Source organism: Melospiza georgiana, chromosome 4, assembly GCF_028018845.1.
Source record: "Melospiza georgiana isolate bMelGeo1 chromosome 4, bMelGeo1.pri, whole genome shotgun sequence".
Classification (NCBI taxonomy): domain Eukaryota; kingdom Metazoa; phylum Chordata; class Aves; order Passeriformes; family Passerellidae; genus Melospiza; species Melospiza georgiana.
Window position 1 is genome coordinate 5,439,621 of NC_080433.1, and position 18,208 is coordinate 5,457,828.

Below are 18,208 nucleotides of genomic sequence, written 5' to 3' on the forward strand. Positions count from 1 at the left end.
AAAAACAACCTACGAAAATCCTTTTTTTTTCTTTTTCCTCATTTTAAAAAATGGTGGTTAAGATGTATATTGCAGAATGCTCAATAATTTTCAACCATTTTTTTCCTGTTATGTAAGATGTATTCCCAACCTCTCTGAATCTATGGAAATAGCAGTGTATGCTCGAGCTATTTATATCTCTGAACATATAATTTTTTCTTATCAAGTTGTCATTGCATTTTTGGAGCTGCTTGACTGGTTATTGCAGACAGAGTAAAAATATTCAGCTGCCAGGTATGCCTTAAAAAAAAAGGACACACAAAGACAATAATAGCAAGTTGTTCTAAGATTCTACACTTTTAGGCTCTACTCCTGCTGATTACTGACAATGCTGTGTTTTTGAAGATATATTTAATTATATTTTTAATCCACCAGCTGTAGCCTGTTGCATTAGAACTCTTTTGCTAATGAGTTTTTTTTTACTTTTCATACATATCCTGTCAACATGATCTTGGTGGATAATCCTGTGGAGTGACAAGATCTTTGTGCACATCAAATTGGCCACCCATTCTTGAGCTACACTGGATGATGCCTGAACTTTGATGCAGATATTAACAATTTGCGTCAATATACTAGCCTGTGGATAATTGGAAGGACAATATAAACTTGCAAGTACAAAAAGATCTGTTCTGCAGATATTCCTTGCTGTCTGTCTTTAGCTTTGGGTTGATCATTGGAGATAGCACAGTGGAAGTTCTCTCAGACAACCACATTTGCACTTGCTATCACCATATGCTAAGTAGTTTGTGCAAATGCTACCCCTACACTGAATAAATTGCCTGCCTAATTATTGCACTAACTGCTTACAGTCTGAATTTGCATTCTCTCTTTCAGTCATTATCAGCTCATGGTTGCCTGCTTGATTTGCTTCCTCACAGATTAGAAATCGCTTCCTGGGTCTGACACAAAAATCCATGCTGTGGTATAATAGTGGCTGTCTGAAAATACATAAAGGAGGAGATTTCAGAAATCAGATATGCGAAAAAATAAACTGTGCTGTTTATGTGCTATTAATTAATCTCTCCGTCTCTGCTGCAAAATCTTTTGTCTTGCAAAACTAAGCAGACTTATTAGGTGTGTCGGGGGCTTGGCAGATCTGTGCGATACTGGTAGCTCTGGTGATGACTGGAAACAGCTGATTCGGACTTCAAAGGAGACAAAAATTATTGACTGGAATGAAAATATGAAGAAATCACTTCAGATTTGTTCTCACAGATCAGCATCTAGCCTGACGTTTTACAAGATTTGGCTAATTCTTATTCCATTGAAATCAATAGGACTTTTGCCTTTGTGGCCACCAAGATCAAGACTAGCCTATGAATTGTGCTAGCGCTGTCTAGATTGTAAACCTTTCCTGAAAGATTCACTACTGCACAATATATTAGGGTTTAATATTTAAAACAAATAGTGTCTTTTATGTCCTTGTTACCTTACCAGTATGCCTTACAACTTGACTATTGTATTTTTATTTTAGAGTCTACCTTCCAACAAGATATCTTGGTCAGGAGACAGAGTATTTCCCTTGTCACTATTTTCCAGTGATTAAACATCCTTACTTTTAGGGAAAAAATGTCTAATTCTCATTGAGTTTGATCTGTTGAATCTTTGAACTTAGGGGTTTCAGTGTTTGCATGGGAGGGCACTTAGGAAGGCACCTCCACTGGCCAAGTGGAAAGAGTTGAACTTCACCTGGGATACAGAGGAGGCTGAGGCACTCAAAAAGCTTTTGTGTCAGTCTTTACTGACAAGTGCCCCAGCGACACCGCCCACATCACAAAAGGCAAAGGAAGGGACTGGGAGAAGGAAGAACTGTCCCCTGTAGAAGACCAGATAGGAGAAAATATAAGGAACCAGAAGGTGTTCCAGTTCATGGGACCCGATGAGATGCAACTTCAGGTCCTGAGGGAAAAGATGGATAAAGGGGTTAAACCACAGTCCATGCTGTTGGAAGGCTGTGGCAGTCCTGTGAAGATCCCACTGGCTGGAAATGGGGAAACACAATTTTAAAAAGGAATAAAAGGTCAGACCTGGGGACCTACAGACTGCTCAGTCTTATCTCAGGGTCTGGCAGGATCATGGAGAAGATCATGGAAATTGTTCTAAGTCACACAGAAAAGGAGGAGGTGATTGGTGACAGCCAACAGGGTTTCACTAAGGGAAAATAGTGCCTGGCAAATTTGGTGGCCTTCTATGAAGGGGTTAGAGTTTTGTGTGGTGTGGAATTTGCAGGCAACCCCAACAAGGGAAGATATGAGAATCTTGACTCCATGTTTCAGAAGGCTGATTTATTATTTTATGATATATATTATATTAAAAGAAAATTATATACTAAAACTATACTACAGAAAGAGAAAGGAGACATCAGAAAGCTAGCAAAGAAAGGAATGGAGTGAATAATAAAATCTTGTGACTGACCAGAGTCCCGACACAGCTGGATCTGTGATTGGTCATCAGGTAAAAACAATCCACATGAGACCAATCAAAGATGCACCTATTGGTAAACCATGTCCAGACCACATTCCACAGCCGTCAGATAGTTATTGTTTACATTTCTTCTCTGAGGCTTTTCAGCTCCTCAGGAGAAAAATCCTAGTGAAAGGATTTTCATAAAATATGTCTGTGACAGTGTGGATGAGGGAAGAGCAGCTGATGTCCCATATCTGGACTGGTACAAAGAATTAGACGCTGTCCCACATGGCACCCGTGTCTCTCAGCTGGAGAGAGATGGGTTTGACAGATGGACCACTTGGTGGATAAGGAATTGGCTTGGTGATTGCACTCAAAGAGTTGAGATCAACACCTTGATGTCCAAGTGGACACCAGTGACAAAACACGCTCCTCAGGGGTCAGTGTTGGCACTGGCATTTTTTAACGTCTTAGTCAGCAACATGGACAGTGGATTGAGGACAGCCTCAGGAGGTTTTCTGGTGACTCTGAGCTGTGTGATGTGTCTGACATACTGGAGAGAAGGGATGCCATCCAGAGGGACCTGGACAGGCTTGAGAGAGGGGCCTGGTGAACCTCATGAAATCCAACAAGGCCAAGTGCATCATCCTGCACAACCACAGGTGAATGGATTGAAAACAGCCCCGAGGAGAAGGACTTGGGGGTGCCTGTGGATAAAAAGCTCAATATGCCAACTGCATCCTGGGCTGAGATGTGAGCAGCAGGTCGAGGGAAGTGATTCTCCACCCGCGATCTGCTCCTGTGAGACCTCACCCAGACTTCTGTCCCATCCAGGTCTGGGACACCAATACAAGAGAAGCACTGAGCTGATCACAGCAGTGGAGCTGCTCTGTGGAGACAGGCTGAGGATGTTCAGCCTGGAGAATGGGAGGCTCCAGAGAAACCTTGTAGCAGCCCTTTCCTACCCAAAGGGGGCTTACATGGAGGCTGGACAAGGACTTTGCACAAGGACATGCAATTTCACTTGCAAACTACTCCTTGGCCTTCAGTCCTGATGTCACCTCCTCCTTTTTTCTTTTGATTTTCCTCTGAAAATACTGAGTAGCATTAGGTGAGTCCTTGAAAATCTTTTTTGTCTGTTCTTCCTCCCAAGGCTGATAGTTTTCCACTGAATCTCTTTCTGAGAACAGACAATCATTGAATTCTCAACTCCCCTAATGTGCTTTCTTGACAACTTTTAACCAGAAGATAGTGCAATTCTAAATCCCACACTCTTCTGAGGTCTTAGGATGTTTGTAGTTATCGAGCCTGTCATTTCAAAAAATATGGGGATTTTTGGTTTGATTGCATTGATTTTCCTGTGAAAAAAGTAGTATTTACTGACATTGAACACCTTCCCAGCCTGATAATTTATGAATTTATACCAGAATCAGATTTTGCTTGGATTTTGTCTGTGACAGGTAGGCTAATTGTGTCCACAGTATCCTAAACACTCTTGCCTTCTCTGAATCATAATACAGTGCTAGGATTTCGCCATCCTGCTGCTGTTTTGCCTCTATCCCTGTCTATTCATCCTGTCTATTCAAAATTCAGAGCATGAACTAGAAATGTCCTCCATCAACTCACACAGGATCCATCCAAGCAAGCATCCTGGCCTGCTGATTTAAAATTATTTATCTCTGAGAGATGTTTTAACACCCTCCACAGCTACTAATGGACTGGAAAATACTTTATCATGTTCATACGATTCAAATACATCCTCCTGCTTCTTTCAAGATACAAAACAGAAATATTGAATAAACATATATCTCATTAAAAGTTCTGCCACCCCCCTGAGCACCAGAATTTTATTATAGCTATTATTCAGAACCTACCTTCTTCCAGCTAGTCAGATTTTGCTCTTTTACTGCCTTAATTTTCTACACCCTATAACTTCCCCTCCTGGTTGATAGCTGTTGCTTCCTTTTTCTGTTTGCTAAATATTGCCTTTTAATTTCTAAGTCCTCCAGTCTTTTGTTGAGCCTGGAAGGGTTATAACTAATGTTGTCCTCTCTTTTCAATGTGCACTTATGAGATTTTAGATACTTCACTTATTTATACAGAGCTCCCAAGTTTCATCTGTTTTTTTTCCTAACACTTTTTTTATATTTCCTGTCTTTATGCTTTTTTTTTTTCTCCTCTTATCAGGAAAATCAGGGGTATATATTTGTTTTGACTGATGAAATATGCAAGGATGGTGAAAAGGTGACACTGGCTTGTGTTTTCCACGTCTGGTGTGTACACTGACTGTATTTTAGGTCTCAGTGCTGGACCGTTCACACCACTCAATGAAAAAATGTGTAAATGTAACTACAGAATAAATGGTGTGGTTTGAGGCAAGAGATTGCAATTCTGGGCAGCTCCTCAAACCCACAGGTCTGGTCATGAAACATGGGGACCTCTGATCTGTTGAGGTTCCCACAGCTCTGGTCATGAAACATGGTGTGGCTGTGAAGTTCTTGTGCTTAGATTGCATTCAGAAAATAATTTGGAAGATGGTTTTTTTGGTTGTTTACACCAGTTCACAGAATGTATAGCCTTATTTCATGAAGCAACCAACAACTTTCGGTACACTGATTAATTCTTTTATTCTCCATAGAAATAATTCAAAATTTCTTACCCCTGAAACCTTTAAGCATGGATTTAACTTTTTTTTTTTTTTACTGTTAAAAATCTATTACGGCTTCAAATCATACATAGGCTTTACTTCTGGCTACCTGAGACTTACCGCATTTATTTTCAACAAAGGATTTGTCTTGCACTGAGCATGGAAAGAGCGCATTACCCACTTACCTGCTCCTTGTGAGCTTTAGATGAGGTGTGTGTGTTGTGATGTCTATGAGGAATTGGCCAGCCTATGATGGTTTGGCTCTCAATCAGCCATGGACCATTGATTTCATTTTTTTGGCTTGTAAATAGGAACGTCATTGCCTTCAGTAGGGCATCAGCCTGCTCAGTAGCTACCAGTGTAATCTCCCTACACTTGCTGCTGTCATCCTTCTTTCTTACACTCCTGCTATTGTTATTTATGGTCAGCTGCTATCTTATTAGCTTGATAGAATAGGGGCTTTATCTTCCTGTGTGTTTGCGAAGCACCTGCAGTGACAAGGACCATGGTCCTGACATGCTGCGTAAATAACAGCAGGATCCCCTGCTGCTGGGATCATAGATATTGCTGATATCTCTGAAGGCCTTCAAAAGGAGGCTGAGGGGCAACATCATTATTTTCTGTAGCTTCATGAGGAAAGAAGTGGAGAGGGAGGTGCTGATTTCTTTTCCCCATTATCCAGTTATGGGATGCATCAGAATGGTTCAAAGCTGCCCCTGGGGAGCTTTGGATTGGATAAGAATTTCTTTACTGAAGGGATGGTAAAACACTATCAGCCTTCCTAGAAAGGCATTTGGACAATAGCAACATACTTCAACTTGGTCAGCTCTGAATTAGTCAGGCAGTCAGATTAGATGATTTTTTTAAGTCTCCTCCAACTGAAATATTAAATCTATTCTATTCTAAATATGTACCAAAGCTATATTTTGGAATCCATTCAATGGGTGGATCACTCTCTGTTTACTTGAAATGGTGAATCCTAAATCTGCTACTGATTCCAGCAAGGTTTGGATTAAGTCCTGTAGGAATACAGTGTATTAACAAATCACAGTGTTGGTCCATTGCAGTGCCTTTTCCTCCAGAAACTTGCTTAATGTGAGTTTTTTTCCACTAGAATGGCCAAAGTAAGAAAAATACCTAACAGTCATCAGAGACCTTTTCAGATTTCTTTGCAGAGGTGACAGAAACACCATTTCCACTTTTAATCTCCCCACGGTGTGACCTTGAGAACAAAGTGTAGCAGTGATCTTTGCACAGGGTCTGACCCTACATCTCCCAACAATGCCAGGAGCCTCTTCCCACCTGTTCTCCAGCTGTCCAACAGCTGATATCTGCCTGTCTGCTTCTTTGCCATCAGGCACCTTGTCAGGAGAAAAATAACAACTCACAGCAGCACCTGTCTTACAAAGCCCTAAATCTCAGCAACTGAGATGTCTCAGAGTCTGTGATCTCCGAAAAGCTGAGCAGGCATTGTTAAAAAACTAACCAAATTTGTTATAAACTACTAGTTTGATATTCAGCTGCTTTGAGGAGTGTGTTATTGACATGGGAAGGTCTCTGCACCTTGTAAATCTCACAAAGTATTCCTGAGTCCCACTATATGCTTACAAATCTCAAAACAGTTTCACCAATTAAGTCAATGAATCCCGAATGAAAAACTCAAACACTTTCACTTGCAAATCCTGACTTTCTTTCTACAAATCAAGGATAAGAAGGGATTTACAAAACCTGTTCTGTCAAGTACCGAAGCAATTTTGATTCTCAATATGCCTTGTGGCTCTGTTTGAGAGAATGAGCAAGCAAGAAGTTGCTGACATGGTGTCAAAAATCTAAAGGGTAAAATTCTTCCAGTTGAAAGGAAAAGAAACAGAGATGGAAGCCAAAACAGGATTTTTCCTCACAACAATGTCCTCTCCTTGATTAGGTCCAGATCAAGTGATAATGTATAGATTTCCTCAAAGCTGCTAAAACCAATGCTGTTTTTTTTCCCACAAACTAAATTAGAGCAGCATAGATTATAATAATTGGGATAATATACTGGAATAGAATATAATAGTAATATATTTGAATAGAATAGTTGCAGTTGGAAGGGATCTGCAACATTCATGTAGTACAACTGCTGATCAGTTTGGGGTTGACCAAAAGTTTAAACTCACTGCTGTTAAGGACTGTGTCTAAATGCCTCTAAAACTTAGCAGAAAAGATGTTAAGCACCATAGCTTGGGTAGTTTTTGTTCTAAATCTCTGAAATGTAGCCTCGAAGAATCTCTAAATATGAATCTTGAATTGCATTACATCTATTTTCCCCAGGTTATCACTCATTTGAATGACATTAGTATGCAGCATTCAGTTTACTTTTAGACTCAACGATTATTGCTATGTATTTTGGTAAATATGTATTTATTTTGTTCAAATCTTTTTATTGCTTAACTTCTAGAAAATTTTCTAAGCTTTCAATTAGTAGACAGTTCATAAAAATGGAAGAAAATTCTGTATCTGTTTTCTTGGGTCTGCCTGAGAATCGTGGCAAGATTTTATGTCTGCCTAATTTTATGAGTTTTAAGTGCAGCTATGCATGTGTTTTGAGGCATATTCAATATAGTAACACTCATTTTATGTTGTGTGATGATGCCAGAGATTCCATAGACCGTGTTCAGATGATTTCATCAATGTGTTCAATCAGAAACTGAACTGGCCTTATACGTTTACATTTAATTAGATAAATCCATCATAATTTGAACTTGACTGGAAAAATGTACAAATTCTTAAAACAGAAGACCTTCAGTATTATTTATTCTGACCATACCTCATCATCCAGCACAGCTTTAAAGATGGATTTCAATGGCAGATTTTAATGGCATGAATGAAGCTCACATCAGAATACTACCAAGAGTTGAAGAAATTTATTTGGTCACAGATACACCCTCAAATTATTCATCATGTGCTTCACACATAATTTTGAAAACTCTAGTCCTTAAGCTATTGAGTTCAGGCATTTTGTAGACAATTTACATGGAATCTATATTTTATTCTCCAGCACTGAAATTTTAGCATTTTCCTTTTGTTATTCTCACAGTACAGGACCCTTTTCAATATACACAAAATTTGAGTGGTGTAGAGGTGGTTTTAACAAAATCCTCAATCCCTGAGAAACATGAGCTCTCTTTCCCATCCTCATGGTGGAGATGCTAAGTACTGATGATTTCATTACTAATATTGTGAATCATTCTGCCTTGTTGTGATGACACACAGGATGAACCATCCCAGAAAACCAATCCAGAGAGGTGCAGCACTGCTGGTTGACTTTAAGGACTTTTTAGCTATTCAGAGAATATTTGAATAACATGAAATTCTGCAGGTTATTAGGCAGCAGTTTCAGTGTTTCACAGTGGTAATGCAGAGGGATAGGGACATTAACTGCTCAGGCAGGGCCATCCCAGAGCACAGGGCACAGGGATGTGCCCAGAGAGTTCTGGAATATCTCCCTGTGGAGGGAGACTCTACAGGCTCTCTGCACAACCTCCTCCAGTGCTCGGTCACTGCTCAGAACAGAAATTCTTCCTCATGTTCAGTGGAAGTTCCTGGGCATCAGTTTCTGCCCTTTATATCTCATCTTATCCCTTGTCACCACTGAGCAGAGCCTGGATCCATCCTCTGACACCTCCCTTTGGATACTGATGGATATGGGTGCCATCCCCTCTCAGCTGCCTCTTAGGGCTGAGCACACCCAGCTGCCTCTGTCCTTCCTCCTGAGAGATGCTCCTGCTCCTTCCTCATCTTTCTCACCCTCTGCTGGACCTGCTCCAGGAGCTCCATGTCTCTCCTGTCTTGAGGAGCCCAGAACTGGACCCAGCACTGCAGAAACAGCCTCACTAAGAGCTGGATTAGAGGGGCAGGATCAGAGCATAAACTTTCAAAAGAAATCAATTTTATTTCCTTATACTCCATCACCTACCAATTTGTTAAATCTTAAAATATTCCTTTAGGGAAGAGAGCAATTTACTCTTGTAAAAGCATTTATTTCCTGGTATTACACAATAATCTTGAGATATTCTTAGCAAGATTAAATAAATTTTATTTTTAATAATGAATGACTAAGTACTAACATTGCAAAAATCAAGATAACTGATGTATTATTCAAGTACATGGTTTACAGCCATTTGAAGCCCATCAGCTTATTGATCTTATCTAGTTCAATAGCTTTGGATCAAACTACAGTATTTACAGGAGCTTTTATTTGCCAGGCACTTAGAAACAAGTTCAGATAAGAATTTGCAAGGGCCACGAACGTTCAGCCTACTGATAAATGTACAGAAAATGCATAAATAAAAATTTATAGGTCAATGTTCATCGTGTTACATAAAGCAACTTTGTAGAATTTTCTGTTAATAGATTTTTCATCACAGCTATACCATTTAAAAAAATGCTTTTACTTACTGCCTAATATCCAAACCGGCAGGGAATTAAACAGCAGTAGCAAAACAAAATGTTATTTGATTAGAGCAAATTATTTTCTAAGAATGTTTTCATGTTGCTGCAGTGTTCCTACTGGTGTAATATTATGCCAAAAATCTAAGACTGAACAAAGAATTTTACTGAGAAGCATTAGATGGCAGTCTTGGATGTGTTCTACAATGAGCATTTAATGTGGCAAAATTCAGAGAAATGGAATGCTGGATTAAAAGCTGCTTCTGCAGTTCTATTTGGCATCTTGTTTAAGTGGGTTTAGATCCCAAAACTTCTCTCATCTGTCACAATAATAAAGCTTTGGTCTGAATAGCACAAAAGGAAACATTAGAAAAGAAATCTTCAGACACTGAAAAAATATTCTTTAGAATAATAAGGATACTTTGCTATTATTATTATTATCATTGTTATTATTAGTAGTAGTATTGTTATTTGAGTAAATGTCTGTAGGTACTTTTCATGGACTTTTCTCTCATTTTCCTTACTTTTGCAACAAGCAAGATATTTTTTCCAGGCCTTCAGAAACTTTTCTGCTACAGCCCCTTGGAAAACCCTGTAAATATTGGTTGTGTTGCATCAGCCCACAGAAACTGCCTGCTTCATTTGAAATTATTTTCTTCAAAGTTGTTCACAGCCCCCAGTCCTATCACAGAACAAAAAGGACATTCAGAATATAGATGCAGGCAGCAAAGGCAGCCTCACACGGCATTTCTGTGTGTGCAGGTTCCTCCAATTACAGCTGCTGCCAATGTCTTTAGCAGCTGGTCATCACATATGGTTTCTGGCCCTGGATCTTTTTCCTTGGCTGGTGCCATTGCAACGGGGATTTTGAAAAGTGGTGGACTGTCAAGCTTGGATTCTGGAATTTGGTTGTACATACAGTGTGTTCAGGGCTTGCAGCAGTGCTGTTCATCTGCTCTGCCCATTCTTTGATGCAATTAAAGCTCGCTGTGTGGATAATTTATTCCTTTTCCATATTTTTCATTTACATGAATTTCCTGCAGAACAGTGTTTCTAGAAAATGTTATCAGCTGGAACAGAGTTTTGTGATGTGACTACAGAGGTCATATTTGTGAGTCTAGAGGAAAAAGGTGTCAGATTGTCACCACAAGTTAGTGACTCAATGCTTTGGCAGTCATGGGATCATGGAATGGTTTGGGTTGGAAAAGACCTTAAAGATTGCCTAGTTGCAAGCCCCTGCCATGGGCAGGGAACAAGTACAGATCAGAAGTAAGGTTTTAAATTGAATTTCATCATGCACAGGTTTAACTGCAGAGAGGTATCCAGCTGTATAACCTGGACACTTGGTAGATGAAACTCAAGAGGAGAATGAGCTCCATCTCACACCTGATGAGCTCAAACTTCTGTCCTTTGGACCAGGCTCAATTCTCACAGAACAGGGTTTGTGACGGTGGTCACAAGGGTTTTGCAGATGAAGAGAGAGGCGAGAATGTTGAGCTCATGTTCAGCAGGCTTGATTTATTATTTTATGATATATATACTACGTTATAACAGTACTAAAATTAAATAGAAGGAAAAGTTTTCAGAAGGTTACCTAAGCTAAGAATAGAAAAGAAATGAATAACAAAGGAGCTCTCTCTGACTCTGTCCCTGAGAGAGCTCAGTTCTTGATTGACCATTAATTATACACATCCAACATGGGCCAATCCCAGGTACACCTGTTGCATTCCACAGCAGCAGATAACCATTGTTTACGTTCTTTTTCTGGGGCCTCATCTTCCCAGAAGGGAAAATCCTAAAGAAAAGATTTTTATGAAAAGATGTCTGCAACAATAGTTGACTGTACAAGTAAAAGAAGATGAGAAAAAATATTGCAAATTTATCACGATGAAATTGGTTCACTTTAAAAAAAGTAATAGCTAAATCTATATTTGGCCCCCAAAAAGTTTGTTTAATTATGGTTGTATTAGCATTTAAATCTATAATAACATCTCCTAACACCCATGTAGAGCTCAATAAGTCTCACAGAGCTTTAGAAAACAAACTTCTGTCATTATTCCTACCATTCCTCTTCTACCAAAAGCAGGCACAGGAAAGATTAAGTGACTTCAGAAAAGTGTCCTTGGAGGTATCTATTAGAGAACATGATAAACCCAAGACAAGAGCAATTACAGCCCACTGCACTGCCTGCTAGGCCACAATCTCTTTTGGCACAACCTATTTGCTTTGGCTATTGAATAGAACATACAATGTTATTGGCATTTATTAATTTTTCATGGAAGTTGAGGAAATATTATCTGTATGGGGCAATCTGTGAGGTTACAAAGCACGGTTTGCATAAAATGCCCAAATCCATCTGCATCCTGGAATTGTAGAATCATGGAGCAATTTGTGTTGGAAGGGTCCTTTGAAGTTCAGCTGGTACAAGTCCCCTGTAATGAGCAGGGACATCTTCAACTAGTTCAGTCTGCTCAGAGTTTTTCCCAACCTGACCTTGAATGTTTCTATTGAAGATTGGGGCAAAAATGCTGTTGAGTACCTCAATCTTCTTCTTGTCTGCTGCTACCAGTTTGCCAGGCTTGTTCTTCAGGGAGGAACGCTTTCTTTGGCTTCCCTCTTGGCTGACACACCATTAGGAGCCTCTCTTATTAGTCTCTGCATCCCTTGCCAACTTCAGCTCCAGTACTGCATGTTTTTCAAACAGGGTGTTTTTTTAACCTGTCAAAGAAATTCATTGTGTTGCAACAACTCTGGTTTTCTGAATTTCCTTTGGTTTGTTTCTTTTCCTTTTTTTTTTTTTTTTTTTTTCTTGTGTCGTTCTCCTCTTTGCTATATTATCAAATAGTTTCGTGTATTTGTCATGTTCCAGTGCTCTGCAATGGCTGATACAAACTGAACTTTAGAATATTTTGCCATGGATACAAACAGCTCTGAAATAAAACATTCTCAGAGTATCTGCTCACTATGAAAATAAAGGTAAGCCTCTTTCTAGGACATTCGCCTCTTCAAATGACTGAACATCCTGGATTACATGAAAAACAACATCTAATTTTAGTGGAGAAATCTTTTCATGTGATTTTAGGCATACAAATATATAATAAGGGAAATTGAGAAGGGGAAAATCTTGGTCAGTGATACAGCAACTAGGTCAATGTGAGCATAGAGGAGAAGGGGACAATAGAAAAAGGGATCAGAAAACATAAAAGCCTAGCAAGGTGTCAACAGGCTATGCAGTAACAGTATTTTTGTGCTGACTGAACAATAGTTTAAAGAAGATCAGTTAAAATAGAAATTCAATCTTCTTTCATATGTGGCTTTACTGTCCAATACAGATGTGAGATTTTCTGAGCTACACTTAATTTTAAGATGTTTATTTTATTTTGCTTTTAGATTTCTGATTTAAGCTTGCTGTAGGAGTCACGGGCAAAAAAAATAAATAGCATTCTTGTCTAAATTTTACACATGTAAAAAACTTTTCAAGGAGCAAGGACAGGAAATTATTTTCCCTTTCCTACACCCAAAGCACTGTCCAAATCATGTTTCTCTTAACTTTAACTGCCTTCATGGATAGAGCAGCACATAAGAAAATGTTCATTATCCCTCCATTATGGTCTGTGTCTATGTAGCAGGAGAAGCTGGCTCAAATTTCTGATTTGTTTTTGGATACAGGGGAAGCATAAAGTTGTGTTTCCAGTTTTAACATTTGATGTGCACACTTGCCTAAACACACCTATTGTGAATAGAAAAAAGAAAGGATTTCTGGGCATGGCAGGTCTTATTGCAGAGCAGAATTTTACATCAGATGAGTTGAATCAGATTGTTAAAGTTCCTTTTCATCCACCCCTATTAACAGCAAGGTTTGGTTGTCTCAAATCCAAAACCTGCATGACAGCTGATGTGCCATGAGATTAATTCCACACATGAGTGACCTAACCCTGGAGCTACAGTGGGATAACATGGCTATTTTTGGAACAAAATAAATCCATTATGTACCCAAAGCTTTTTTACTAATCAAAATTGGTGTGTTCCCATGAAGGAAATTTTTGTTTTAATCACCTTGCCGATGTGTTTTTTGGGTTTTTTTTGATAAAATAATTGTTGTACAACTCTTTCAACAAGTATGAAAACACAGGACTTACAGATCCTCAGTAGAATTCCCAGCTCCAGTCCATAATATACACTCTAATTCTGTGTGTTCTGTATAACTGCGAGGAGGATGGCCTAATCCTATATTGAGATATTGATGAAGAATATTCATATACATAGATAAAATACTGTTAGGGTGGAGAACTCATTTTACTCCCCTGATTATAAATTTCATTTTCAGCAAATAAATATATTTAGAGAAATAAAAGATTTTTTTTCCTTTAAAGAGTAAACACCAATAAAAAGATAAATTATTTTCCTTTCAGCTATTAATTAAATATTTTACTTTCCAGTTTCTGTAAACACAAAAGGTGATATCTTTCAACAGCTGAAAATTTATAGAAAAAGAAAGATTAGAAAGAGGGAAAAAATAGCTCTTAAGTAGTAGCTATTTTTTTACATTTTTAAAACTCTATTTATAACAATTTTGATTAAGTCTAAATATAGTAACTCTCTTTGTGAAGTCTTCAAAGCTTTGGTAATTCTTCCAAGCCCTGAAATTCAGTGGAAATGTCCATACTTTATACTTTTCAAACCACAAATAAACTGAAGTAGAACTCAACTTAAAAATTACTGCATATTATATAAGAGGAATATTAAAACACCAAACTAACTAATTTTAGTGATCCTCAGTTGACAAATTAGACCATAAAATATTGAAAATTGAGCTTGACCCCAAAAGGAACCAAATCAGATTCAAAGAATGGACTGTGAGCCTCAGGCAATGTAGCACATGAAATTGAAATTATTTCCAAATAATGTCTGTTTTGTTTGTTGTTTGTTTGTCCTGTCCTGCTTGAGTTTGGGGGTTACAGCAAAAGTCTGTACACTCCTGTTTTCACCCAGATTTTGAATCAGGTAAATCTCATACTTACATATCTGAGAAATAATAATAAAAAAAAGCTTAGGAGAGAAGGAAAGCCCATATAAACACAACATAGATTTAGATAATCCCCACAGATATACTAAAGCCTTCCAGATTCATGAAAAATAGAATTTTCTAACAATTTTTCATTTGCATTGTATAAACTGCAATCTTTGCTTTGTTGGCAGAAACACTATGAACTATGTTTAGTTTAGTACTGCTCAAAATTTCCTTTTTCCCTCTAAATGCCAATAGAATAAAAAGACAAAGTAGCACTGTTAGGCTAACATAACACAACACACAAGTTTTATTTTAATTACTCATTTTCCCACCTTGCTTCTTTCTGACTGTTTTACTTTTTGCAGTCTAGTGGAGCAGCCAGAACAGCCACTGATATTTTAAAGTGGTTCATAGTGGAAAAGGAAAGATTATATATAAAACAGCAGCAGTGTACTTTCTGGGGGAGAGGCAAACATTTATGTGTTCAATTCTTGTTCATAATGAGTTTTAAGGTGTAAAAAAACAGCTCATCAGTAAAACAGGTCTGTGAAAATATAGAATAATTTTCCAGTTAGATGTAAGCCAATGGACATTTAAACTGATGTTCAGATAGATTTAGAACAGGTGCTTAAAACGTATTATGACTTTGTTTGAAACGCCAGCATTAATTTTTCCTTTGAAAGCACAACATAAATGTTTGCAGGGAAAAAAAAATCCTCTCTGTGTTTGGTAGGCTCAGTGTTTTCACACTGATATTCTCTAACTTGCAGAGCCCAAACTGGATATCAAATTTCACAAGTCTCATAACTGAAGAATCTGGAATATTTGAAAATGCCAAAAAATTTCCAGCTCTTCATTGCTGACTCACCTGAGAGTGCCTGGGTGAGCAAACACCTCACACAGGAGTGGGAGCCGCCCGAGCATCTCCATCTGCTACCAAACCCTGGATGGACTTCAAAACCTGGCTGGTACAGAAAAAGAATGGTGAAGATGTGGTAAAAATTACTCAAACTCAGATCCCAACTGAATGTCAAGCTCAAGCTTTTATGCAAGGGACTTTTTTGTTATTAATTCAGTCGGATTTTGCACACCCTGATGGCACCCTGCTTTATATCAGATGTGTGTTTCAAATGTTTTGTGATTCTAAGTAATGCATTGGTAAGGTTGGCTCTACTCTTGGCTAGCTTGAATCATGTTTTCCACTGAAGAGCACAGATTTGTTATTGACAATGGTGAGCAAAAAAGTGTGAAGAACAGGTTATTTCTGCTAGTAGGAACATCTCATTCAACACAAAACACTTGGTTTTGGTTTTTTTTTTTTTTTTTTTTGGTTGAAATTATTTTCCCAAGTCTATTCAAACATCAAGACATTCATGTTGTCCTTTATTTTTTTGGCAAATAATTTCATGTGCTGGCTAATTCCTAACTTGTTTGGAAATTGTCTTCAATCCTCTACTTTCAGTGCATTTTAATTCATCTCCCAATAAGCCATTTACTTTTCTAAAACTCAGGGCATTGAAAGTAATAGACAAGAAGATTGACTAATGCCCACAGGTGGAACTGCAAAATAGTTAGGCTGTATTTGAGTCAAATATATACCTGTGCCATTACAAAACCAGCTCTCATTGCATATAAATCTTTGACAAAGACTTAATGAACATAATAACTTGGAAAATTGTTCACAAATCTTTTGAGTCTATTGTGAGCAATTCTATGTCAAAGGTGATTGTAAGCAGTGAGGCAGAAAAGTAACAAATAATAGAGGTGGTAAGATGATGTTTCCTGCAATGTTTTTCATACACAGATTTCAATATCCACTGCAGAAGATCACAGGTAATGAATTGGTTTCTAGACACAACTTCCAAGAGCAGTAAGTTGACTAAAGTCACAAAGGAAACTAAGAGCAGAAATGTGAATAAGGTTTCCTCTCCTCCACTCAAGCTATGAAGTCTCCATTCTGGCTTTCAAGGCAAAGCTAACACTCATGTAATTATAGTCTTCCTAGGATCTGAAGTTAATGGAGCTTGGAGATTGATCTCCCAGACTTCAGACTGAGGCTGTAATGCCAGACTGTCAACGTGTCTAAAAACCCTTTTTCAGACCTGCAGTGAAGATAACATCATAGATGGGGAGAACAAAAGGGCCATGAGGCTTTTGCAAACTTGGGCGCTGCAGTCCAGTGGTTGATTGGCAGTGAAATATTTTAGAATTTGTCAAGAGGTAGTGTTTATTTAAGTTTCAGGAGGTATACCCTGATCTTATTGCCCATTAAATTAAAAAGGTGTAATAATACCTTAACAGCTGTCTCATAAGTTCATTATTCATTTAACATTACACCTACCCCAGTACTTTATTCCCTACACAAAGCAAGTTCCTGTTGGAAAAATGCTGAAGTGTAGATTGAGTGACACACAGAAGCTTTTGCTATTGAGTGAACTCTTGACATTCAGTAATGAAACCAGTCTTCAATGTTTGCACAAAAAGAACATTCAATTTTCCAGGAAATGTCAGTATGATTATTTTCTTTTCATCTCTTTTAAATTTTTTTATTTTTATTTTTATTTTGCCCAAGGTTTTATCATCACTTAACTCCAATATGTACATCAGGAGTCGTATTTTCAGATAACAATGAACAATTCTGAAAAAAAGATATTGCATTTTTGACATTTTTTTCTTATCTTTTGAATGATTTTGCTTGCAGATAAGAATGGTGAGGGGGAAGTTAGGAAAATGCATGCAAACAATAAATATGCCTCTCTAGTAGTCATAAAAGACATTTTATATATGAAGAATGCTTTCCTATGTGTGCTTTCAGGTGAAGAAACCCATTCTTGCAGTTCACAGTGGAGATCACAAATATGTGGGATCTGCATTAAGGCTGTGATCATACACAAAGACCAAAACAAACCCTGCTGCCCAAGATGTATGTAGAGCTATAAAAATAGAATTAGTCCTTAGAGGTAGTGGTGATTTTAGGAATCATTTCCAGGAACTCTTTAACCATTCTTTGGGAATCTAATCATGAGGGTTAGAGCCTGCTCAAAAGTAGGGACCTTTTGGGTGTGATTGCTGAACTGAGAAAGGGAAGGCGAGAGAAGAGAGAGTTGTAAAACCTGTGTTTTAGTTTGGGTTTGTTGTTTCCCACTGAAGAAAAATCTCAACTATATAACTACTCTGCAAAGAAAAAGAATCACTCAGATACTTGCAAAAATGAAAGCTAAATGAAGTCTTTATTCATCATGGTCTGCTGGCAAAGGCAGTCAAAGCCCTGCTGAAAGAAACAGTGAGTCCAAATTTCCATCAGGGAGATGAAGGAAACATCTCAAGCCTCCTGTCTGAGTGCCCACTGTGTTGTATTTTGTGCACTTGTGGGAGGATTATTATCTTTTTTGGTTTCACCTATGGCTGGTGTCCTACTATGTGCAAATTAAATGTTCATTAGCATTGAAAGAAAAAAAAAAAAACCCAGGTGTCCCACTTCTAGAGCACATGTCCTGATTACCCTGATAAGAACCAATTCTCTTTGTCTCCAAAGAGTTTTGAACATTAAATGCAAAGTAGAACAGCACTAGTGGGAAGAACTGAGGAAGAATGACATCTGAGCATCCTTGTGTCAAGTTCACTCTTCTGAGAAGACAGACACCTGCATTCTAGCCTATTTTTCCAGGGGAATATGA